Genomic DNA, 13,381 nt, shown 5'->3' on the forward strand with positions numbered 1-13,381 from the left:
TGTTAAGTAGGTTTACTATAGTACACTCAACCTTACACTATCACTGCTACCTTACACTGTCACTGCTACCTTACACTGTCACTGCTACCTTATACTATCACTGCTACCTTACACAGTCACTGCTACCTTATATTATCCCTGCTACCTTACACTATCACTGCTACCTTACACTGTCACTGCTACCTTACACCGTCACTGCTACTTATACTATCCCTGCTACCTTACACTATCACTGCTACCTTACACTATCACTGCTACCTTACACTATCACTGCTACCTTACACTAACTATCACTGCTACCTTACACTGTCACTGCTACCTTACACTATCACTGCTACCTTACACTAACTATCACTGCTACCTTACACTAACTATCACTGCTACCTTACACTGTCACTGCTACCTTACACTGTCACTGCTACCTTACACTATCACTGCTACCTTACATGATCACTGCTACCTTACACTATCACTGCTACCTTACACTATCACTGCTACCTTACACTGTCACTGCTACCTTACACTGTCACTGCTACCTTACACTATCACTGCTACCTTACATTATCACTGCTACCTTACACTATCACTGCTACCTTACACTATCACTTCTACCTTACACTATCACTGCTACCTAACATTATCACTGCTACATTACACTAACTATCACTGGTACCTTACACTGTCACTGCTACCTTACACTATCACTGCTACCTTACACTGTCACTGCTACCTTACACTGTCACTGCTACCTTACACTATCACTGCAACCTTACACTATCACTGCTACCTTACACTATCACTGCTACCTTACACTATCACTGCTACCGTACGCTATCACTGCTACCTTACACTATCACTGCTACCTTACACTGTCACTGCTACCTTACACTATCACTGCTACCTTACACTGTCACTGCTACCTTACACTGTCACTGCTACCTTACACTATCACTGCTACCTTACACTATCACTGCTACCTTACACTATCACTGCTACCTTACACTATCACTGCTACCTTACACTGTCACTGCTACCTTACACTGTCACTGCTACCTTACACTATCACTGCTACCTTACACTGTCACTGCTACCTTACACTGTCACTGCTACCTTACACTGTCACTGCTACCTTACACTGTCACTGCTACCTTACACTGTCACTGCTACCTTACACTATCACTGCTACCTTACACTATCACTGCTACCTTACACTATCACTGCTACCTTACACTATCACTGCTACCTAACACCATCCTGACACCACACTCCGAGGGCCCTCACCTCCTCCCTGTAGGAGGTACACTGTCACTGCAGACTAGTGAAATGAAGCAGATGAGTGTAGTCTAACGTGTATATGTATGAATGTCAAAGCTCCTTTGACTTTACACACACACACACACACACACACACACACACACACACACACACACACACACACACACACACACACACACACACACACACACACACACACACACACATACACACACACACAGGCGTGGCATACCTGTCAACACCAGACAAATCCTACTCATCCTCCTGTATTTCCTGCAGAGTGACGCCACACTGAAATGCTTCTCCGTAATTGAAATTAAGGGCGGCAGCAGTAAGAGGATTTTCACAGGGCCGTCGACAGCCCCAATCTCTCTTTCTTTCCCTCCATATTGTCTGTGTCATTCAGGCTGCAACAAAGGGCTGCCTACCTGTTCCACACTGCACTTTGATATGTTACGCAGAGACAGGACACACACACACACGCACACACACATACACACACACACACGCACGCACGCACGCACACACACACACACACACACACACACACACACACACATGTGTTCAGCTTAGAAGTGTTGAGTCATGTGTTCTATGGAAGTGTAGAGTCATGTGTTCTATGGAAGTGTAGAGTCATGTGTTCTATGGAAGTGTGGAGTCATGTGTTCTATGGAAGTCTATAGTCATGTGTTCTATGGAAGTCTATAGCCATGTGGTCTATGGAAGTGTAGAGTCGTGTTCTATGGAAGTGTAGAGTAATGTGTTCTATGGAAGTCTAGAGTCATGTGTTCTATGGAAGTCTATAGTCATGTGTTCTATGGGAGTGTGGAGTCATGTGTTCTATGGAAGTGTAGAGTCATGTGTTCTATGGAAGTGTAGAGTCATGTGTTCTATGGAAGTCTAGAGTCATGTGTTCTATGGAAGTGTAGAGTCATGTGTTCTATGGAAGTGTAGAGTCATGTGGTCTATGGAAGTGTAGAGTCATGGGGTCTATGAAAGTCTATAGCCATGTGGTCTATGGAAGTGTAGAGTCATGTGTTCTATGGAAGTGTAGAGTCATGTGTTCTATGGAAGTCTAGAGTCATGTGTTCTATGGAAGTGTAGAGTCGTGTTCTATGGAAGTGTAGAGTCATGTGTTCTATGGAAGTATATAGTCATGTGTTCTATGGAAGTGTGGAGTCATGTGTTCTATGGAAGTGTAGAGTCATGTGTTCTATGGAAGTGTAGAGTCATGTGGTCTATGGGAGTGTAGAGTCATGTGTTCTATGGAAGTGTAGAGTCATGTGTTCTATGGAAGTGTAGAGTCATGTGGTCTATGGAAGTGTAGAGTCATGGGGTCTATGAAAGTCTATAGCCATGTGGTCTATGGAAGTGTAGAGTCATGTGTTCTATGGAAGTGTAGAGTCATGTGTTCTATGGAAGTGTAGAGTCATGTGTTCTATGGAAGTGTAGAGTCATGTGTTCTATGGAAGTGTGGAGTCATGTGTTCTATGGAAGTGTAGAGTCATGTGGTCTATGGAAGTGTAGAGACATGGGGTCTATGAAAGTCTATAGCCATGTGGTCTATGGAAGTGTAGAGTCATGTGTTCTATGGAAGTGTAGAGTCATGTGTTCTATGGAAGTCTAGAGTCATGTGTTCTATGGAAGTGTAGAGTCATGTGTTCTATGGAAGTGTAGAGTCATGTGGTCTATGGAAGTGTAGAGTCATGTGTTCTATGGAAGTGTAGAGTCGTGTTCTATGGAAGTGTAGAGTCATGTGTTCTATGGAAGTGTAGAGTCATGTGTTCTATGGAAGTGTGGAGTCATGTGTTCTATGGAAGTCTATAGCCATGTGTTCTATGGAAGTCTATAGTCATGTGTTCTATGGAAGTGTAGAGTCGTGTTCTATGGAAGTGTAGACTCATGTGATCTATGGAAGTCTATAACCATGTGTTCTATGGAAGTGTAGAGTCATGTGTTCTATGGAAGTGTAGAGTCATGTGTTCTATGGAAGTGTAGAGTCATGTGTTCTATGGAAGTGTAGAGTCGTGTTCTATGGAAGTGTAGAGTCATGTGTTCTATGGAAGTCTATAGCCATGTGTTCTATGGAAGTGTAGAGTCATGTGTTCTATGGAAGTGTAGAGTCATGTGTTCTATGGAAGTGTAGAGTCATGTGTTCTATGGAAGTGTAGAGTCATGTGGTCTATGGAAGTGTAGAGTCATGGGGTCTATGAAAGTCTATAGCCATGTGGTCTATGGAAGTGTAGAGTCATGTGTTCTATGGAAGTGTAGAGTCATGTGTTCTATGGAAGTGTAGAGTCATGTGTTCTATGGAAGTGTAGAGTCATGTGTTCTATGGAAGTGTGGAGTCATGTGTTCTATGGAAGTGTGGAGTCATGTGTTCTATGGAAGTGTAGAGTCATGTGTTCTATGGAAGTGTAGAGTCATGTGGTCTATGGAAGTGTAGAGTCATGTGTTCTATGGAAGTGTAGAGTCGTGTTCTATGGAAGTGTAGAGTCATGTGTTCTATGGAAGTGTAGAGTCATGTGTTCTATGGAAGTGTAGAGTCATGTGTTCTATGGAAGTGTAGAGTCATGTGGTCTATGGAAGTGTAGAGTCATGGGGTCTATGAAAGTCTATAGCCATGTGGTCTATGGAAGTGTAGAGTCGTGTTCTATGGAAGTGTAGAGTAATGTGTTCTATGGAAGTCTAGAGTCATGTGTTCTATGGAAGTCTATAGTCATGTGTTCTATGGGAGTGTGGAGTCATGTGTTCTATGGAAGTGTAGAGTCATGTGTTCTATGGAAGTGTAGAGTCATGTGTTCTATGGAAGTGTAGAGTCATGTGGTCTATGGGAGTGTAGAGTCATGTGTTCTATGGAAGTGTAGAGTCATGTGTTCTATGGAAGTGTAGAGTCATGTGTTCTATGGAAGTCTATAGCCATGTGTTCTATGGAAGTGTAGAGTCATGTGTTCTATGGAAGTGTAGAGTCATGTGGTCTATGGAAGTGTAGAGACATGGGGTCTATGAAAGTCTATAGCCATGTGGTCTATGGAAGTGTAGAGTCATGTGTTCTATGGAAGTGTAGAGTCATGTGTTCTATGGAAGTCTAGAGTCATGTGTTCTATGGAAGTGTAGAGTCATGTGTTCTATGGAAGTGTAGAGTCATGTGGTCTATGGGAGTGTAGAGTCATGTGTTCTATGGAAGTGTAGAGTCATGTGTTCTATGGAAGTGTAGAGTCATGTGTTCTATGGAAGTCTATAGCCATGTGTTCTATGGAAGTGTAGAGTCATGTGTTCTATGGAAGTGTAGAGTCATGTGTTCTATGGAAGTGTAGAGTCATGTGTTCTATGGAAGTGTAGAGTCATGTGGTCTATGGAAGTGTAGAGTCATGGGGTCTATGAAAGTCTATAGCCATGTGGTCTATGGAAGTGTAGAGTCATGTGTTCTATGGAAGTGTAGAGTCATGTGTTCTATGGAAGTCTAGAGTCATGTGTTCTATGGAAGTGTAGAGTCGTGTTCTATGGAAGTGTAGAGTCATGTGTTCTGTGGAAGTCTAGAGTCATGTGTTCTATGGAAGTATATAGTCATGTGTTCTATGGAAGTGTGGAGTCATGTGTTCTATGGAAGTGTAGAGTCATGTGTTCTATGGAAGTGTAGAGTCATGTGGTCTATGGGAGTGTAGAGTCATGTGTTCTATGGAAGTGTAGAGTCATGTGTTCTATGGAAGTGTAGAGTCATGTGGTCTATGGAAGTGTAGAGTCATGGGGTCTATGAAAGTCTATAGCCATGTGGTCTATGGAAGTGTAGAGTCATGTGTTCTATGGAAGTGTAGAGTCATGTGTTCTATGGAAGTGTAGAGTCATGTGTTCTATGGAAGTGTAGAGTCATGTGTTCTATGGAAGTGTGGAGTCATGTGTTCTATGGAAGTGTAGAGTCATGTGGTCTATGGAAGTGTAGAGACATGGGGTCTATGAAAGTCTATAGCCATGTGGTCTATGGAAGTGTAGAGTCATGTGTTCTATGGAAGTGTAGAGTCATGTGTTCTATGGAAGTCTAGAGTCATGTGTTCTATGGAAGTGTAGAGTCATGTGTTCTATGGAAGTGTAGAGTCATGTGGTCTATGGAAGTGTAGAGTCATGTGTTCTATGGAAGTGTAGAGTCGTGTTCTATGGAAGTGTAGAGTCATGTGTTCTATGGAAGTGTAGAGTCATGGGTAGCCTAGTGGTAGAGCGTTGGACTAGTAACCGGAAGGTTGCGAGTTCAAACCCCCGAGCTGACAAGGTACAAATCTGTCGTTCTGCCCCTGAACAGGCAGTTAACCCACTGTTCCCAGGCCGTCATTGAAAATAAGAATTTGTTCTTAACTGACTTGCCTGGTTAAATAAAGGTAAAATAAAAAAAAAAAAAAATGTGTTCTATGGAAGTGTGGAGTCATGTGTTCTATGGAAGTCTATAGCCATGTGTTCTATGGAAGTCTATAGTCATGTGTTCTATGGAAGTGTAGAGTCGTGTTCTATGGAAGTGTAGACTCATGTGATCTATGGAAGTCTATAACCATGTGTTCTATGGAAGTGTAGAGTCATGTGTTCTATGGAAGTGTAGAGTCATGTGTTCTATGGAAGTGTAGAGTCATGTGTTCTATGGAAGTGTAGAGTCGTGTTCTATGGAAGTGTAGAGTCATGTGTTCTATGGAAGTCTATAGCCATGTGTTCTATGGAAGTGTAGAGTCATGTGTTCTATGGAAGCGTAGAGTCATGTGTTCTATGGAAGTGTAGAGTCATGTGTTCTATGGAAGTGTAGAGTCATGTGGTCTATGGAAGTGTAGAGTCATGGGGTCTATGAAAGTCTATAGCCATGTGGTCTATGGAAGTGTAGAGTCATGTGTTCTATGGAAGTGTAGAGTCATGTGTTCTATGGAAGTGTAGAGTCATGTGTTCTATGGAAGTGTAGAGTCATGTGTTCTATGGAAGTGTGGAGTCATGTGTTCTATGGAAGTGTGGAGTCATGTGTTCTATGGAAGTGTAGAGTCATGTGTTCTATGGAAGTGTAGAGTCATGTGGTCTATGGAAGTGTAGAGTCATGTGTTCTATGGAAGTGTAGAGTCGTGTTCTATGGAAGTGTAGAGTCATGTGTTCTATGGAAGTGTAGAGTCATGTGTTCTATGGAAGTGTAGAGCCATGTGTTCTATGGAAGTCTATAGTCATGTGTTCTATGGAAGTGTAGAGTCGTGTTCTATGGAAGTGTAGAGTCATGTGATCTATGGAAGTCTATAACCATGTGTTCTATGGAAGTGTAGAGTCATGTGTTCAATGGAAGTGTAGAGTCGTGTTCTATGGAAGTGTAGAGTCATGTGTTCTATGGAAGTCTATAGCCATGTGTTCTATGGAAGTGTAGAGTCATGTGTTCTATGGAAGTGTAGAGTCATGTGTTCTATGGAAGTGTAGAGTCCTGTCTTCTATGGAAGTGTAGAGTCATGTGTTCTATGGAAGTCTATAGACATGTGTTCTATGGAAGTGTAGAGTCATGTGTTCTATGGAAGTGTGGAGTCATGTGTTCTATGGAAGTGTGGAGTCATGTGTTCTATGGAAGTGTAGAGTCATGTGTTCTATGGAAGTGTGGAGTCATGTGTTCTATGGAAGTGTAGAGTCATGTGTTCTATGGAAGTGTAGAGTCATGTGTTCTATGGAAGTGTGGAGTCATGTGTTCTACGGAAGTGTAGAGTCATGTGTTCTATGGAAGTGTAGAGTCATGTGTTTCTATGGAAGTGTAGAGTCATGTGTTCTATGGAAATGTAGAGTCGTGTTCTATGGAAGTGTAGAGTCATGTGTTCTATGGAAGTCTAGAGTCATGTGTTCTATGGAAGTGTAGAGTCATGTGTTCTATGGAAGTGTAGAGTCGTGTGGTCTATGGAAGTGTAGAGTCATGTGTTCTATGGAAGTGTAGAGTCGTGTGGTCTATGGAAGTGTGGAGTCATGTGTTCTATGGAAGTGTAGAGTCATGTGTTCTATGGAAGTGTAGAGTCATGTGTTCTATGGAAGTGTAGAGTCATGTGTTCTATGGAAGTGTAGAGTCATGTGTTCTGTGGAAGTCTAGTCATGTGTTCTATGGAAGTGTGGAGTCATGTGTTCTATGGAAGTGTGGAGTCATGTGTTCTATGGAAGTGTAGAGTCGTGTGTGTGTGTGTTTGTTTTTACTTTGTGGGGACCAGAAGTCTTCACATGGATAGGAAAATAAGTAACATTCAGACAAGTGAGTACATTTTGCCAATCCCCACAAGGAAAAAGGCTATTTTAGATTTAGGGGTTAGATTTAGGGATAGGGTTACAGTTATGTTTAGCGTTAGGAGTTTGAAGTTAGGGATATGGGGTTTAGTGTTATGGTTATGGTTAGGGTTAGGGTTAGGTTTAGGGTTAGGTTTAGGGTTAGGGGTTTGAGAAAATAGGATTTTGGATGAGAATCAATTGTTTGGTCCCCACAAGGATACACTGTAAACATAGAAAGTCTCAGAACAACCTGATTGTGTAGTGAAACCATGAAAAGCAGTGCACCTAAGCTGAGATCTGGTGTTTGGAGGGGTTAGAATGTAATTAATACACATAATCTGGTTTAAAACAGACATGAAGTACTCTGAAACACCCAAAGTGATTCTTCAACCTGAATATGGATGTTTTTAAGAGAGTGTTGTGGAAATGCTTTTAGGGGTTTCAGTGCATGTCAAACGCAGCATCAAACACTAAATATTGATTGATTATAAGGGCCTATGGACAGTTATTTTTGTGCAGTTGTGGAATAATATCTTACTTCACATATCTTTCATGAGGATAACCAAGAAGAGAGAAAATCATTAGAAGTCTGGTTTTAATCACCTTGCATTTCCTATCTTGTGGGTAATTAAACAATGTTTCACACAACGTTGTATGCCTGTTTGAAGAAATACAAGTATATTTACTGTATCAGTATTAAGCTTGTTGTGCCATGAGGGGTAATGAATCATGATGAATGGATATCTAAACCGTCTGGCAAATGAACGTCCAATGAGGACAGCACCCATTCCCACATTCAAGATTCAGAAGAGGTAAGGGCAGAGTCCTGAATTTCTGCAGTTCAACCTCCAGTTACTGCTGGTGTGCTTGACAAAGCCTGCCTAAATGGTATAACATGGCAAATGATCAAATGCATGAACCCATGTTAAACATGAAGACACTTCAGACAAAGGGATCTAGATCTGCACTAGACAGGATTCAAAACATCAGAATGATGTTTAGACGCTTTAGAGAGAGGACACGACACCAAAAGAGAAGGGATCTAATTCTGCACTAAACAGAACCTTTTCTGTTATCTCTCCCAGTCTCTGACAAGATGTCTGATTCTGCACTAAACAGAACCCTCTTCTGTTATCTCTCCCAGTCCCTGACAAGGTGTCTGATTCTGCACTAAACAGAGCCCTTTTCTGTTATCTCTCCCAGTCCCTGACAAGGTGTCTGATTCTGCACTAAACAGAACCTTTTCTGTTATCTCTCCCAGTCCCTGACAAGGTGTCTGATTCTGCACTAAACAGAGCCCTTTTCTGTTATCTCTCCCAGTCCCTGACAAGGTGTCTGATTCTGCACTAAACAGAACCTTTTCTGTTATCTCTCCCAGTCCCTGACAAGGTGTCTGATTCTGCACTAAACAGAACCTTTTCTGTTATCTCTCCCAGTCCCTGACAAGGTGTCAGATTCTGCACTAAACAGAACCTTTTCTGTTATCTCTCCCAGTCTCTGACAAGATGTCTGATTCTGCACTAAACAGAACCCTCTTCTGTTATCTCTCCCAGTCCCTGACAAGGTGTCTGATTCTGCACTAAACAGAGCCCTTTTCTGTTATCTCTCCCAGTCCCTGACAAGGTGTCTGATTCTGCACTAAACAGAACCTTTTCTGTTATCTCTCCCAGTCCCTGACAAGGTGTCTGATTCTGCACTAAACAGAGCCCTTTTCTGTTATCTCTCCCAGTCCCTGACAAGGTGTCTGATTCTGCACTAAACAGAACCTTTTCTGTTATCTCTCCCAGTCCCTGACAAGGTGTCTGATTCTGCACTAAACAGAACCTTTTCTGTTATCTCTCCCAGTCCCTGACAAGGTGTCAGATTCTGCACTAAACAGAACCTTTTCTGTTATCTCTCCCAGTCCCTGACAAGGTGTCTGATTCTGCACTAAACAGAACCCTCTTCTGTTATCTCTCCCAGTCCCTGACAAGGTGTCTGATTCTGCACTAAACAGAGCCCTTTTCTGTTATCTCTCCCAGTCCCTGACAAGGTGTCTGATTCTGCACTAAACATAACCCTTTTCTGTTAACTCTCCCAGTCCCTGACAAGGTGTCTGATTCTGCACTAAACAGAGCCCTTTTCTGTTATCTCTCCCAGTCCCTGACAAGGTGTCTGATTCTGCACTAAACAGAGCCCTTTTCTGTTATCTCTCCCAGTCCCTGACAAGGTGTCTGATTCTGCACTAAACAGAGCCCTTTTCTGTTATCTCTCCCAGTCCCTGACAAGGTGTCTGATTCTGCACTAAACAGAACCTTTTCTGTTATCTCTCCCAGTCCCTGACAAGGTGTCTGATTCTGCACTAAACAGAGCCCTTTTCTGTTATCTCTCCCAGTCCCTGACAAGGTGTCTGATTCTGCACTAAACAGAGCCCTTTTCTGTTATCTCTCCCAGTCCCTGACAAGGTGTCTGATTCTGCACTAAACAGAGTCATTTTCTGTTATCTCTCCCAGTCCCTGACAAGATGTCTGATTCTGCACTAAACAGAGCCCTTTTCTGTTATCTCTCCCAGTCCCTGACAAGGTGTCTGATTCTGCACTAAACAGAACCCTCTTCTGTTATCTCTCCCAGTCCCTGACAAGATGTTACACAACACTTGATTAAGTGGTGTTACAACACAGGGTGGGATGTTTCAGAACATCTCAGGATGATGTGTTTCAATACTCCAGCAAAGTTAAGGTTTTTTCTCCTTCAAGTTGGTGGCAGCTCAGTTGCCACTAGTTTTGCTGTTACAAATCACTCTATTTTAACAGTGTAGTAAAACGAACGTGTGTGTGTATGTGTGTGTGTGTGTGTGTGTGTGTGTGTTTGTGTGCTCCTGCCCTGCGGGTTCTTTCTGTTTCCCGTCTCCTATACTTCTACTCCTTTATTAAACACTGCGTCACACTCTCTCTATTTACCTGCTTTTCATCAGGGTGGGAAAACAACCTGGTAGAGGAGAGAAGGGGGGCGGGGGGGAATAAGGGAAATGTACCAAACTAACCAATTCTATGACAGTTGTATTCTGCACCTTCTGTCTAATTAGTCTGTGAGGGCTGGCTGACTCTGCAGGCCAGTCTGGTCAGGTTAAATAACTCTGTACTGTAGTCAGTTTGATTTCCAGTGGGCTGGTCTCACAGGGACGTACTCAGTTATGGGAGGCCTGATTCAGGGCATCACAGCTTATGTCCATGAGGGAGGGAGGGATGGATGGAGGGATGAGGAAGTGAAAGAGAGTTGATTTCAAAAAAGCCTTCGACTCAATCTGGCATGAGGGTCTGCTATACAAACTGATGGAAAGTGGTGTTGGGGGTAAAACATACGACATTATAAAATCCATGTACACAAACAACAAGTGTGCGGTTAAAATTGGCAAAAAACACACACATTTCTTCACACAGGGTCGTGGGGTTAGACAGGGATGCAGCTTAAGCCCCACCCTCTTCAACATATATATCAACGAATTGGCGCGGGCACTAGAAAAGTCTGCAGCACCCGGCCTCCCCCTGCTAGAATCCGAAGTCAAATGTCTGCTGTTTGCCGATGATCTGGTGCTTCTGTCACCAACCAAGGAGGGCCTACAGCAGCACCTAGATCTTATGCACAGATTCTGTCAGACCTGGGCCCTGACAGTAAATCTCAGTAAGACCAAAATAATGGTGTTCCAAAAAAGGTCCAGTCACCAGGACCACAAATACAAATTCAATCTAGACACTGTTGCCCTAGAGCACACAAAAAACTATACATACCTTGGCCTAAACATCAGCGCCACAGGTAACTTCCACAAAGCTGTGAACGATCTGAGAGACAAGGCAAGAAGGGCATTCTATGCCATCAAAAGAAACATAAATTTCAACATACCAATTAGGATTTGGCTAAAAATACTTGAATCAGTCATAGAGCCCATTGCCCTTTATGGTTGTGAGGTCTGGGGTCCGCTCACCAACCAAGACTTCACAAAATGGGACAAACACCAAATTGAGACTCTGCACGCAGAATTCTGCAAAAATATCCTCCGTGTACAACGTAGAACACCAAATAATGCATGCAGAGCAGAATTAGGCCGATACCCACTAATTATCAAAATCCAGAAAAGAGCCGTTAAATTCTACAACCACCTAAAAGGAAGTGATTCACAAACCTTCCATAACAAAGCCATCACCTACAGAGAGATGAACCTGGAGAAGAGTCCCCTAAGCAAGCTGGTCCTGGGGCTCTGTTCACAAACACAAACACACCCTACAGAGCCCCAGGACAACAGCACAATTAGACCCAACCAAATCATGAGAAAACAAAAAGATAATTACTTGACACATTGGAAAGAATTAACAAAAAAACAGAGCAACCTAGAATGCTATTTGGCCCTAAACAGAGAGTACACAGTGGCAGAATACCTGACCACTGTGACTGACCCAAAATTAAGGAAAGCTTTGACTATGTACAGACTCAGTGAGCATAGCCTTGCTATTGAGAAAGGCCGCCGTAGGCTGACATGGCTCTCAAGAGAAGACAGGCTATGTGCTCACTGCCCACAAAATGAGGTGGAAACTGAGCTGCACTTCCTAACCTCCTGCCCAATGTATGACCATATTAGAGAGACATATTTCCCTCAGATTACACAGATCCACAAAGAATTCGAAAACAAATCCAAATTTGAAAAACTCCCATATCTACTGGGTGAAATTCCACAGTGTGCCATCACAGCAGCAATATTTGTGACCTGTTGCCACGAGAAAAGGGCAACCAGTGAAGAACAAACACCATTGTAAATACAACCCATATTTATGCTTATTTATTTTATCTTGTGTCCTTTAACCATTTGTACATTGTTAAAACACTGTATATATATATATATAATATGACATTTGTAATGTCTTTACTGTTTTGAAACCTCTGTATGTGTAATGTTTACTGTTAATTTTTGTTGTTTTTCACTTTATATTTTCACTTTGTATGTTGTCTACCTCACTTGCTTTGGCAATGTTAACACATGTTTCCCATGCCAATAAAGCCCTTGAATTGAATTGAATTGAAAGGAAGGGGGAATGGAGAGAGAGAGAGCAGTGAGAGCAGAAAGAGTGAGAGAGAGAGAGAGAGAGAGAGAGAGAGAGAGAGAGAGCGAGAGCGAAAGCAGAGAGTGAGAGAGAGAGTGAGAGAAAGAGAGAGAGAAAGAGATAGAGAGCAGAGAGAGAGAGAGAGAGAGAGAGAGAGAGAGAGAGAGCGAAAGCAGAGAGTGAGAGAGAGAATGAGAAAGAGAGAGAAAGAGATAGAGAGAGCAGAGAGAGAGAGCAGAGAGAGAGAGTGACAGGCCGCTGCTGATATCTGCCAACACTTCTGCAAGGAGTTACTCTCTGTTTTTAAAGCTAACAGGCCCTACAACACACCCTCTCTCTACACTAGACTGCTACTCTGGGGTAGGAAGAGAGGGAGAGAGAGTGGAGGAGTAGAGTATTGAATAAATGAAAAGGCTCTTGTGAAGGCCTGTTTGAATAAATTGGCTAACACGTACTGTATGTCAAATTCATTGAATAAATTAGTATTGATCTTTGAATTGACTGCAGTAGAGTGTTTGACTGTGTGTGTGTGTAAATGTATGTATGTACAGTATGTGTGTGTGTGTGTGTGTGTGTGTGTGTGTGTGTGTGTGTGTGTGTGTGTGTGGGGGTAGATGCGTGGGGGTATGTGTGGGCGTGTGCGTGCATTTCCAGTCCTTGGTGAATAACAGATTACAGTTGAGCCTGAAACAAACAGATTCATTTATCTATGAAATAAGTCATTTTCCCCTTGCTGCGTCTTCCACCATTAGAGACACTATGGAGACACTATGAGTGTGGTACCGGAT

This window comes from Oncorhynchus clarkii, unplaced genomic scaffold, assembly GCF_045791955.1.
Source record: "Oncorhynchus clarkii lewisi isolate Uvic-CL-2024 unplaced genomic scaffold, UVic_Ocla_1.0 unplaced_contig_11125_pilon_pilon, whole genome shotgun sequence".
In the NCBI taxonomy this organism is placed as follows: Eukaryota; Metazoa; Chordata; class Actinopteri; order Salmoniformes; family Salmonidae; genus Oncorhynchus; species Oncorhynchus clarkii.